The sequence below is a fragment of the Schistocerca gregaria genome, chromosome 5 (genome assembly GCF_023897955.1).
Source record: "Schistocerca gregaria isolate iqSchGreg1 chromosome 5, iqSchGreg1.2, whole genome shotgun sequence".
Classification (NCBI taxonomy): domain Eukaryota; kingdom Metazoa; phylum Arthropoda; class Insecta; order Orthoptera; family Acrididae; genus Schistocerca; species Schistocerca gregaria.
The window spans coordinates 167,185,453-167,198,970 of NC_064924.1; the positions used below are offsets into that span (position 1 = coordinate 167,185,453).

Genomic DNA, 13,518 nt, shown 5'->3' on the forward strand with positions numbered 1-13,518 from the left:
GTATGGACGAATAACCAACCAACTGTCCAACTTGCAGTCGGTTGAACCTGCCCATACAGGTCATCGGATTTGACCAGCAGCGTAATTAAGTTGTGGCGTCTCATGCCTTTCGTCCACAAACAAAGACTGCACAGAATACCAAAAAAAAAATTTTTAATTGTGTATTACTGTTTAGCACGTAGGCAACGACTATCAGAAAGATCCTTGAAAAATGTTATGAGTACAACATCGATGTCCACCAGCTGTTCATTGACTTCAAACAAGCTTATGATAGTATCGAAAGAGATCAACTTCGGAAGGCAGTGCAAGAGGCAGCAGTACCTAGCATACTGATGTTGTTGCTGTTGTGGTCTTCAGTCCTGAGACTGGTTTGATGCAGCTCTCCATGCTACTCTATCCTGTGCAAGCTTCTTCATCTCCCAGTACCTATTGCAGCCTACATCCTTCTCAATCCGCTTAGTGTATTCATCTCTTGGACTCCCTCTACGATTTTTACCCTCCAAGCTGCTCTCCAATACTAAATTTGTGATCCCTTGATGCCTCAGAACATGTCCTACCATCCCTTCTACTAGTCAAGTTGTGCCACAAACTCCTCTTCTCCCCAATCCTATTCAGTGCCTCCTCGTTAGTTATGTGATCTACCCATCTAATCTTCAGTATTCTTCTGTAGCACCACATTTCGAAAGCTCCTATTCTCTTCTTATCCAAACTATTTATCGTCCATGTTTCACTTCCATACATGGCTACACTCCATACAAATACTTTCACAAACGACTTCCTGACACTTAAATCTATACTCGATATTAATAAATTTCTCTGCTTCAGAAACGCTTACCTTCCCATTCCCAGTCTACATTTTACATCTCCTTTACTTCTACCGTCATCAATTATTTTGCTCCACAAATAGCAAAACTCCTTTACTACTTTAAGCGTCTCATTTCCTAATCTAATTCCCTCAGCATCACCCGACTTAATTCGACTACATTCCATTATCCTCGTTTTGCTTTTGTTGATGTTCATCTTATATGCTCCTTTCAAGACACTGTCCATTCCGTTCAACTGCTCTTCCAAGTCCTTTGCTGTCTCTGACAGAATTACAATGTCATTGGCGATCCTTAAAGTTTTTATTTCTACTCCATGGATCTTAATACCTACTCCGAATTTTTCTTTTTGTTTCCGTTACTGCTTGCTCAATATACACATTGAACAACATTGGGGAGAGGCTACAATCCTGTCTCACTCCCTTCCCAACCACTGCTTCGCTTTCATGTCCCTCGACTCTTATAAGATTGGGTAAAATGATTTTGAGAAGAACGGTATGCAAAGTAAAGATCGAGGGCACTTTGTCAATGGCATTTGAAGTTAACCAAGGACTGAGGCAGGGTGATGTGCCCTCCACTATTCTGTTTAATGTCGCCTTGGAGAGTGTAATGCGAAAGACACAAAGCAACAATCCTGGGGAAACACTGTTTAATACAGTGACTCAGGAGCTTGCACATGCGGATGATATTGATTTGATAACCAGGAGGAAACAGGACCTGGAAGAAAATCTTGAAAAAGTAGAAAGATGTGATGCGGAGATTGGGCTGACCATTAATCAGTCAAATACCAAGTATATGTTTACATCTAGGGAAAGATATAGTGAAGGAGAAAAAAGCATGACTTTGAACGAAAAAGAATATGAAAGTTGTGAGAGCTTTAAATATCTGGAGTCACTGGTAACTGAGAATAATGATATGAGAGAGGAAATACATGCAAGGATTGCAGCTGGTAACTGGAGCTACCTTGCACTGGTTAAAATTTTTAAAGCAATCAAGCCTTAGTATGAATCTGAAGCTGACTGTGTCGTATAGTTGTTAGACCTGTGGTGATGTATGGTTCGGGGACCTGGACTATGACAAAATGATGAGTTGTTGCTGAGACGGGAAAGAAAAATACTTAGGAAAATCTAAGGAGTTGGGGATGATAGGGGTTTTTGGAGAACCAGAAATAATAAGGAGATCAGGGAGTTGTACAACAAACTAGATGTCGTGACTGAAATAAAGAGTATTAGACTACGTTGGTTGGGACATGCAGAAAGAATGGTGGAGAACAGCAGAGCCAAGAAAGTTTTGAAACGAAAACCCGGTAGACGTCTTATAAGGGGCAGACCAAGGACCAGATGGCTAGACGACGTGGAGGAGGACTTGAGAAGGATGGGAGTGAGAAGGTGGAGAGCCAAGGCAGACAGCAGAGAAGAGTAGGCGGAGGTTTTACGGGAGGCCAAGGCCCTACAAGGGCTGTAGCGTCGAGTAGTAGTAATAATAGTAATAGTATGTAGGCTACCTCAACAAACTGATCTATAGCATAGACCATGTTGTAGTTCAGGTTGGAAGGAGCCACTTTCAATTGTCAGTAGGCAATGCTAAAGAACGTAATTATTGTCATGGTGAGCATTTTAAGCATATTAGACTTTGATTAATGATTTTTCATGCCAATTTTGACGGTATTACACGTCAAAAAAGACCTTTGGTGATAAAGTGAAAGATTCGTTAAATTACGAAGGAAAAAAATGGAATTTAAGATTGTCTGGCCCATTGTAGTTTACATATCTGCTTTTTTTAAAAGTTGTACCTACCAAGTGACATTTAGTGCGGCAAATAAAAGCAATTTACAGCGTAACACGATAACACAGTGATTAAAGTAATGATCGAAATAGCCCGGTCTTAGATAGGGAACTTTGCTTTAACAAAATATATGTAACCCTTTAAGTACTTATAATATAACCACTGTAACAGGTGTTCCACACATTTTACTGAAGATTTAATTAACTACATGTAGTTAATTACATGTAGTTACATTACTTTTGTATTAAATTATCTCATTTTAAAACATTAGTCCCCATTTCCAGGATATTTCTTGCCAGAACTTTTCAGTTACTTGGGAATAACCAAACAATGAAAACCAAGTGTATCAGTAGTTCCCTAAATCGTGCCTCATACATATCACTCTGGCGAATTCTGCCTTGTTTACGCCTGGGATGCTATCTGTTGATGTTTGGCTTCGTATTCATCTAGGAAACCACTCGATTTTGGTAGCTGTGGCATACATTTCAACATGTGCTAGCTTTTAATACAATGCATTTGCTATACTGAATAATGAGCAACTATTAAACTATTAAATTAACTGCAGACCTGCCACTATTTCAGATGAAACTTCAAGTATGATTGTTTAATAATTGGCAGCTTTCTTCAAATATCGTTAAAGAGAGGATAACGCCCAGAAACAAGAGAAAGAGCTCAAAAGTATATCATTACAAGATTATCGATACACTTTATCATCTCGTCGCGTCAGTTAAAGGTTTAGAGGCAATACTAAGAAGCGACATTAGATAGAATGAACAAGGAAAATCAGCAGCATGGAAAGCGGATCTAAATTCCTTGGAAAGGTTTAAAGAAAGTACAGTTCATTTACACAGGGATGCTGATGCATTAGCTCCATACTTGACAATCATATACAACCGTTCGCTCCGTACCCAGACACTGGAAAGTTGCACAGGTCCCGCAAATATTCAAGAAAGGTAGTAGGAGTAATCCACTTCATTACATGCCCATATCATTAACGTCGATATGCAGCAGCATTCTGGAACATATATTGAGTTCGAACATTACGAATTACCTCGAAGAAAACAGTCTATTGACATACATTCAACATGGGTTTAGAAAACGTCGTTCTTGTCAAACACAACTAGCTCTTTATTCGGATGAAGTGTTGAGTGCTATCGACAAGGGATTTCAGATCAATTCCGTATTTATGGATTTCCAAAAGGCTGTTGACTCTGTACCACACAAGCGGCTTATATTGAAATTGCGTGTTTATTGAATATCGTCTCAGTTATGTGACTGGATTTGTGACTTCCTGTCAGAGAGGTCACAGTTCGTAGTAACTGACGGAAAGTCATAGAGTAAAACAGAAGTGATTCTGGTGTTCCTCAAGGTAGTGTTATAGGTCCTTTGCTGTTCCTTATCTATATAAACGATTTGGGAGACAATCTGAGCAGCCCTCTTAGGTTGTTTGCAGATGATGCTATCATTTATCAACTAATAAAAACATCAGAAAATGAAAACAAACTGCAAAACGATTAAGAAAAGATATATGAATGGTGCGCAAATTGACCCTAAATAAGGAAAAGTGTGAGGTCATCCACATGAGCGCAAAAAGAAATCGGTTAAACTTCGGTTACACGATAAATCAGTCAAATATAAAGGCCGTAAATTCAACTACATACCTAGCAATTACAATAACGAACAACTTCAATTGCAAGGAACACATTGAAAATGTTGTAGGGAAGGCTTGCCAAAGACTTCGTTTCATTGGCAGGACACTTGGAAAATGTAACAGATCTACCAAGGCGACTGCCTACACTACGCTTGACCGTCCGCTTTTAGAATACTGCTGCGCGGTGTTGGATCCTTAACAGATAATAGATCGAAAAAGTTCAAAGAAAGGCAGCACGTTTTGTATTATCGCGAAATATGAGAGAGAGTGTCACTGAAATGATACAGTATTTTGGCTGGACGTCATTAAAACAAAGGCGTTTTTCGCTGCAACGGAATCTTTTCATGAAATTCCAATCACCAACTTTCTCCACCGAACGAGAAAATATTATGTTGACACCGACCTACATAGGGAGAAAAGATCACCACTAATGTATCCATGTAGATGTAGATGTAGAAGAACTTTTTTCTCTCTCTCTCTTATGCAGTCGCTTGTTTCTTTCTGCTGCGTTGTCTGGGTGTTACACTATCACTTTAACGCAACTGGTTGAAGAGGTTAATAATAATTGCCGAGATGGTTGACGTCTATTGCGTTATCCTGGTGCTTACACCGTACAAGAACGAACATCATTTTTGCTTCACTCTCCATATCCTTAGTTAGGTATAAGTAGTTCTAAGTTCTAGGGGACTGATGAGCTCAGAAGTTAAGTCCCATAGTGCTCAGAGCGATTTGAACCATTGAACACACAAGCACACTGTAAGCAAACACAGCAACATATGACGTAGCAACTATGCAGGTTGAATGGCACAAAGAAGTGTCGGTGTGGAAACTTTTGAAAATACGGTGTTTCGTAAACAACTAGGACTAGAATCCTGAAAAAAAATCACTGGCATTTTAATTTGCCCTACTTTAGTTTCTTAATGACAAAAGGCATTGTTCCGTTTTGAAAAAGTGGATGTGTGGATGTCTGCATAAAAATACGCTTTCTAAGTCTTATTACAGTCTGTTGATTGGCTAATAATACGAGTCCCTGACTACGAATCCATTCTGTGAAATCCGCACATCAATTGCGCTTCCCATTTCTGAAATATCTGCGATGCAAGTTTTGTGTGATTCACACTATCTAGAAAGAACGAGCTAACAGAACAAAGATGGCATATTCTAGGTCGGAGGTCGAACCATCGGAGCAATATGGTGGGTTTGGAGTGGATAATGACTGGCTGTTTCATTTTTTGTGGCAGTAAAATACTGGGCTGCGATTCTGAGAGCAAAATGTGTGTGTGTGTGTGTGTGTGTGTGTGTGTGTGTGTGTGTGTGTGTGTGCGTGCGTGTGCGTGTGTGTGTGTGTGGTGTGCCAAAGTCTGAGGGCTATGGGCTATCTGGAGTGCATTTTTGTTCCAAAGAGTACTTTGCTGCTCTCCTACTCCATTCGAAGCAGACTGCACGACAATTCTGTTGTCTCCGTCGCATACCTTGCGGTAGGATGGAAGAGAGAATATTGTGCATGCAGAGGGGTATACTTGTTTTTCCCTCACTCAATACATAAATGAAATGGAACAAAAATTCCCTAATACTGGTGAAAAGGATTCTTCGCCATGTACTGCACAATCGTCTGCAAGGCATTCGTGTTGATGTAAATATAGAATCATATGAATGTAGAAATATTTTAAAATGTCTTAGGGAGCTTAAGTCTTATTTAAATTTCTAGTGCAGAGGTCAGTAGAGCACCTGGTTGAGCCTCTCTTACAACTGCAATTATATGTACACTCCTGGAAATGGAAAAAAGAACACATTGACACCGGTGTGTCAGACACACCATACTTGCTCCGGACACTGCGAGAGGGCTGTACAAGCAAGGATCACACGCACGGCACAGCGGACACACCAGGAACCGCGGTGTTGGCCGTCGAATGACGCTAGCTGCGCAGCATTTGTGCACCGCCGCCGTCAGTGTCAGCCAGTTTGCCGTGGCATACGGAGCTCCATCGCAGTCTTTAACACTGGTAGCATGCCGCGACAGCGTGGACGTGAACCGTATGTGCAGTTGACGGACTTTGAGCGAGGGCGTATAGTGGCCATGCGGGAGGCCGGGTGGACGTACCGCCGAATTGCTCAACACGTGGGGCGTGAGGTCTCCACAGTACATCGATGTTGTCGCCAGTGGTCGGCGGAAGGTGCACGTGCCCGTCGACCTGGGACCGGACCGCAGCGACGCACGGATGCACGCCAAGACCGTGAGACCCTACGCAGTGCCGTAGGGGACCGCACCGCCACTTCCCAGCAAATTAGGGACACTGTTGCTCCTGGGGTATCGACGAGGACCATTCGCAACCGTCTCCATGAAGCTGGGCTACGGTCCCGCACACCGTTAGGCCGTCTTCCGCTCACGCCCCAACATCGTGCAGCCCGCCGACAGTGGTGTCGCGACAGGCGTGAATGGAGGGACGAATGGAGACGTGTCGTCTTCAGCGATGAGAGTCGCTTCTGCCTTGGTGCCAGTGATGGTCGTATGCGTGTTTGGCGCCGTGCAGGTGAGCGCCACAATCAGGACTGCATACGACCGAGGCACACAGGGCCAACACCCGGCATCATGGTGTGGGGAGCGATCTCCTACACTGGCCGTACACCTCTGGTGATCGTCGAGGGGACACTGAATAGTGCACGGTACATCCAAACCGTTATCGAACCCATCGTTCTACCATTCCTAGACCGGCAAGGGAACTTGCTGTTCCAACAGGACAATGCACGTCCGCATGTATCCGGTGCTACCCAACGTGCTCTAGAAGGTGTAAGTCAACTACCCTGGCCAGCAAGATCTCCGGATCTGTCCCCCATTGAGCATGTTTGGGACTGGATGAAGCGTCGTCTCACGCGGTCTGCACGTCCAGCACGAACGCTGGTCCAACTAAGGCGCCAGGTGGAAATGGCATGGCAAGCCGTTCCACAGGAGTACATCCAGCATCTCTACGATCGTCTCCATGGGTGAATAGCAGCCTGCATTGCAGCGAAAGGTGGATATACACTGTACTAGTGCCGACATTGTGCATGCTCTGTTGCCTGTGTCAATGTGCCTGTGGTTCTGTCAGTGTGATCATGTGATGTATCTGACCCGAGGAATGTGTCAATAAAGTTTGTCCTTCCTGGGACAATGAATTCACGGTGTTCTTATTTCAATTTCCAGGAGTGTATAATAAAAATGGTTCAAATGACTCTGAGCACTATGGGACTTAACATCTGAGGTCATCAGTCCCCTAGAACTTAGAACTACTTAAACCTAACTAGCCTAAGGACATCACACATATACATTTCCGAGGCAGGATTCGAACCTGCGACCGTAGAGGTGGCGCAGTTCCAGACTGTAGCGCCTAGAAACGCTCGGCCACTACGGCCGGCGTACGATTTAGGGAAATCACGGTAAACCTAAATCTGGATGACCGGACGCGGGTTTGAACCGTCTTCCTCTCGGTTGGGAGTGCATTGTCGTAACCACTGCGCCACCTCGCTCAGTTTTTAGTTTAACGCATCTTCAATGGACTGTGTAATCTGTTTTTAAATCCGTGTTTGTAGATTATAAAATATTTTTCGTCTTTTTTTTTACGTAAATGAGTGATTACTGTACTTGCAGTTACTCACGTTTTTGCTGGCGTATGCAAATGCTACAGGTTGCCATGTAACTTCATTTACGAAACATAGCACCTTTTCACTTTACAAACTTTTTTCTTCTCAATTTTCATGTTCTCTGCACTGATTGTAGTGTGTGTTCATTTTGTCTCCCCCCGTTCGGTTTGTCAAGTGACGTGTGCACGTATTTACAAAAAGTATGCTACGTCATCCGCAGAAGGCGCCTCAGACTTGTGTGTGTGTGTGTGTGTGTGTGTGTGTGTGTGAGAGAGAGAGAGAGAGAGAGAGAGAGAGAGAGAGAGAGAGAGACAGAGAGAGAGAAAGAGAAAGAGACTGAGTCACCGTCAGAGTCCGCCACGAGCCCCAGTCTGTTTAACCCTAGCCGAGCTACACTCGGCCTCAGTTCTCTATGTATAGCCGACCGCTGTGGCCGATCGATTCAAGGCGCTTCAGTCCGAAGCCGAGCTGCTGCTACGGTCGCAGGTTCAAATCCTGCCTCGGGCATGGATGTGTGTGATGTAATTAGGTTAGTTAGGTCTAAGTACTCCCCCCCCCCCCCCCCCCTCAACACCCATGAACCTTGGACCTTTGCCGCTGGTGGGGAGGCTTGAGTGCCCCAGCGATACAGATAGCCGTGCCGTAGGTGCAACCACAACGGAGGGCTATCTGTTGAGAGGCCAGACAAACGTGTGGTTCCTGAAGAGGGGCAGCAGCCTTTTCAGTAGTTGCAAGGGCAATAGTCTGGATGATTGACTGATCTGGCCTTGTAACAATAACCAAAACGGCCTTGCAGTGCTGGTGCTGCGAACGGCTGAAAGAAAGGGGAAACTACAGCCGTAATTCTTCCCGAGGGCATGCAGCTTTACTGTATGATTAAATGATGATGGCGTCCTCTTGGGTTAAATATTCCGGAGGTAAAATAGCCCCCATTCGGATCTCCGGGCGGGGACTACTCAAGAGGATGTCGTTATCAGCAGAAAGAAAACTGGTGTTCTACTGATCGGAGGGTGGAATGTCAGATCCCTTAATCGGGCAGGTAGGTTAGAAAATTTAAAAAGGGAAATGGATAGGTTAAAGTTAGATATAGTGGGAATTAGTGAAGTTCGGTGACAGGAGGAACAAGACTTCTGGTCAGGTGACTACAGGGTTATAAACACAAAATCAAATAGGGGTAATGCAGGGGTAGGTTTAATAATGAATAGGAAAATAGGAATGCGGGTAAGCTACTACAAACAACATAGTGAACGCATTATTGTGGCCAAGATAGATACGAAGCCCACACCTACTACAGTAGAACAAGTTTATATGCCAACTAGCTCTGTAGATGACGAAGAAATTGATGAAATGTATGATCAAATAAAAGAAATTATTCAGATAGTGAAGGGAGATGAAAATTTAATAGTCATGGGTGACTGGAATTCGAGTGTAGGAAAAGGGAGAGAAGGAAACGTAGTAGGTGAATATGGATTGGGGCTAAGAAATGAAAGACGAAGCCGCCTGGTAGAATTTTGCACAGAGCACAACATAATCATAGCTAACACTTGGTTTAAGAATCATGAAAGAAGGTTGTATACATGGAAGAACCCTGGAGATACTAAAAGGTATCACATAGATTATATAATGGTAAGACAGAAATTTCGGAACCAGGTTTTAAATTGTAAGACATTTCCAGGGGCAGATGTGGACTCTGACCACAATCTATTGGTTATGACCTGTACATTAAAACTGAAGAAACTGCAAAAAGGTGATGGGACCTGGATACACTGAAAGAACCAGAAGTTGTACAGAGTTTCAGGAAGAGCATAAGGGAACAATTGACAGGAATGGGGGAAAGAAATACAGTAGAAGAAGAATGAGCAGCTTTGAGGGATGAAGTAGTGAAGGCAGCAGAGGATCAAGTAGGTAAAAAGACGAGGGCTAGTAGAAATCCTTGGGTAACAGAAGAAATATTGAATTTAATTGATGAAAGGAGAAAATATAAAAATGCAGTAAATGAAGCAGGCAAAAAGGAATACAAACGTCTCAAAAATGAGATCGACAGGAAGTGCAAAATGGCTAAGCAGGGATGGCTAGAGGACAAATGTAAGGATGTAGAGGCTTATCTCACTAGGGGTAAGATAGATACTGCCTACAGGAAAATTAAAGAGACCTTTGGAGATAAGAGAACCACTTGTATGAAAATCAAGAGCTCAGATGGAAACCCAGTTCTAAGCAAAGAAGGGAAAGCAGAAAGGTGGAAGGAGTATATAGAGGGTCTATACAAGGGCGATGTACTTGAGGACAATATTATGGAAATGGAAGAGGATGTAGTTGAAGATGAAATGGGAGATACGATACTGCGTGAAGAGTTCGACAGAGCAGACCTGAGTCGAAACAAGGCCCCCGGAGTAGACAACATCCCATTGGAACTACTGACGGCCTTGGGAGAGCTAGTCGTGACAAAACTCTACCATCTGGTGAGCAAGATGTACGAAACAGGCGAAATACCCTCAGACTTCAAGAAGAATATGATAATTCCAATCCCAAAGAAAGCAGGTGTTGACAGAACAATCAGTTTAATACGCCACAGCTGCAAAATACTAACACGAATTCTTCACAGACGATTGGAAAAACTAGTAGAAGCCGACCTGGGGGAAGATCAGTTTGGATTCCGTAGAAACATTGGACCACGTGAGGAAATACTGACATTACGACTTATCTTAGAAGAAAAATTAAGGAAAGGTAAACCTACGTTTCTAGAATTTGTAGACTTAGAGAAAGCTTTTGACAATGTAGACTGGAATACTCTCTTTCAAATTCTGAAGGCGGCAGGGGTAAAATACAGGGAGCGAAAGACTGCTTACAATTTGTACAGAAATCAGATGGCAGTTATAAGAATCGAGGGGCACGAAAGGGAAGCAGTGGTTGGGAAGGGAGTGAGAGAGGGTTGTAGCCTCTCCCCGATGTTATTCAATCTGTATATTGAGCAAGCAGTAAAGGAAACAAAAAGAAAAATTCGGAGTAGGTATTAAGATCCATGGAGGAGAAATAAAAACTCTAAGGATCGCCAATGACATTGTAATTCTGTCAGAGACAGCAAAGGACTTGGAAGAGCAGTTGAACGGAATGGACAGTGTCTTGAAAGGAGGATATAAGATGAAAATCAACAAAAGCAAAACGGGGATAATGGAATGTAGTCGAATTAAGTCGGGTGATGCTGAGGGAATTAGATTAGGAAATGAGACGCTTAAAGTAGTAAAGGAGTTTTGCTATTTGTGGAGCAAAATAATTGATGATGTTAAAAGTAAAGATGATGTAAAATGTAGACTGGAAATGGGAAGGTAAGCGTTTCTGAAGAAGAGAAATTTTTTAACATCGGGTATAGATTTAAGTGTCAGGAAGCCGTTTGTGAAAGTATTTGTATGGAGTGTAGCCATGTATGGAAGTGAAACATGGACGATAAATAGTTTGGACAAGAAGAGAATAGAAGCTTTCGAAATGTGGTGCTACAGAAGAATGCTGAAGATTAGATGGGTAGATCACATAACTAATTAGGAGGTATTGAATAGATTTGGGGAGAAGAGGAGTTTGTGGCACAACTTCACAAGAAGAATGTACCGGTTGGTAGGACATGTTCTGTGGCATCAAGGGATCACAAATCTAGCATTGGAGGGCAGGGTGGAGGGAAAAAATCGTAGAGGGAGACCAAAAGATGAAAACACTAAACAGATACAGAAGAATGTAGGTTGCTATAGGTACTGGGAGATGAAGAAGCTTGCACAGAAAAGGGTAGCATGGAGAGCTGCATCAAACCAGTCTCAAAGCTGAAGACCACAACAACAACAACAACAATCCTCTGTTGGAATGTTAGTCTATTATTTTATCTATTAATTTAAATGGTGAGTTTTACATCATGTGTACTTGATCATTCAAGAGGTTTTTCTTTCTTTTTCATGTGGTAGTTTTCTTGCAGGGTTAGGAGGTGTTCTTATTGTTGATTCTAATCATTTTCACGTTTTCTTCTGTAGATGCTGGTTTGTGATTGTGTTCCCTGAGGAGTTCTGCAAATATAGAGTAGTTTATCCCATACTTTCAGACTCTCATACGTTTTTTGAGTCTGACTTCAAACGTTTTGTCTGATTGTCCTATGTATCTGCCATCATAATTATTAGACTGTAGTTGACATATACCTGCGTTCTGTTATGTTTTTTTGTCAGTTTTGGGATGTATTTTTGGACAGTATTTACTCTTGTGGATGCCATGTTTATGTCCTGTCTTTTGAAAATGTTGCTGATTTTATGAGTTTGTGTTTGTATGTAAAATATGTACTCTGTTGAATGGTCAAGTACACATGACAAACGACTCACTGTTTACATTAATAGGTAACATAATAGAGTAACACTCCATCAGCGAATTATCGTAATAAAACCACCCGACCCCTTTCCACACACTTGTCCACGAACCCCGCCACAAGACATTTGACCATATAAGAGTAAACGCAGACACCAGCCAAAAACTCAAAAACTGTAAGTACGGTAATCACTTATTTACCTAAAAAGGAAGAAGTGAACTCCTTTATAATGTACACACATCGATATGAAAGCAAAACTGTGTCGTTGTAGACTCGATAAAGATGCCTCAAAGTAAAAGACGAAACGCGCCTGGAACAATAAATTGCAGCAAGAAACATGCTGTTTTTATTTACAAGAAGAATATTTCTGTTCTTGCTGCGGATCATGGCCACGCAAGCAAACTTGTCTTTAACAACGATTCTGTCATCATCAAGATCTCAAATAGTGTTTGGGAGCCACTATGTGGGCATAGATGCGTCTTTCTCTCAGATGACACAGTTCATTCTTCATACCCGCGTCGCAGTCCGCATATGTCAAAACGCCCTTTGAAGCGTCTGGCTGAATAGGAGGTGATGTTCATCAGTCTCCTGTTGCTCCTCTGAAGCGACTGCTAGGTACGCCCATTCATTAGAGCAACGTTCGTATCGGTCTACACACTATCGAACTACGTGCCCGTGAACGAGTAAATAGTTGCAGTTATCGTAATTTCTCATTGCAGACGTCGCAACGATTATGTGTTCTTGGAGCAAAATTACACGGAACTAAGTTCCAGAAATTCGTTATCATGATACTTCGGAGTGAAAATGACTTTTGATTTTTTTGTGGTAGCATATATGTGTGTATGTGTGTGTGTGTGTGTGTGTGTTTGTAGGTGGCTGGAGAGCCATTCCTGGGGAGAAGGACAACGCCATTCTACTGTTTTTGCTTGTTGTTAGTTATGCGGCGAACTGCTGAACTTTCATCGCTCATCACAATGGAGCCCAGTGAACCGACTTTTCGTTGCGTCTCAGGGAGAGCTAAGCACTTGCCAAGATTTGGAACTGATGCAATCACAATGAACTCAGGTTTCGTGCAGGAATGCGCCACGTTGCTCAGATAACAGGGGAAACAGAAGTGCTTTCTAACGTAATCTTTATAACTGTTCAAACAGTCATATACAGGGTGGTCCACTGATTGTGACCAGGCCAAATATCTCACGCAATAAGCGTCTAACGAAAAAAATACCAGGAACGAAACTTGTCTAGCTTCAAGGGGGAAACCAGATGGCGCTATGGTTGTTCCGCTAGATGGCGCTGCCGTAGGTCAAACG

The 13,518-nt window shown here is 42.7% G+C and overlaps 1 protein-coding gene across 1 annotated transcript in view; it reads left to right on the top strand.

Annotated features, from left to right (window-relative positions):
* Nucleotides 1-13,518, top strand: part of LOC126272252 (visual pigment-like receptor peropsin) — a 164,311-nt gene that overhangs the window by 35,625 nt on the left and 115,168 nt on the right. The gene's annotated exons all lie outside the window — the stretch shown is intronic.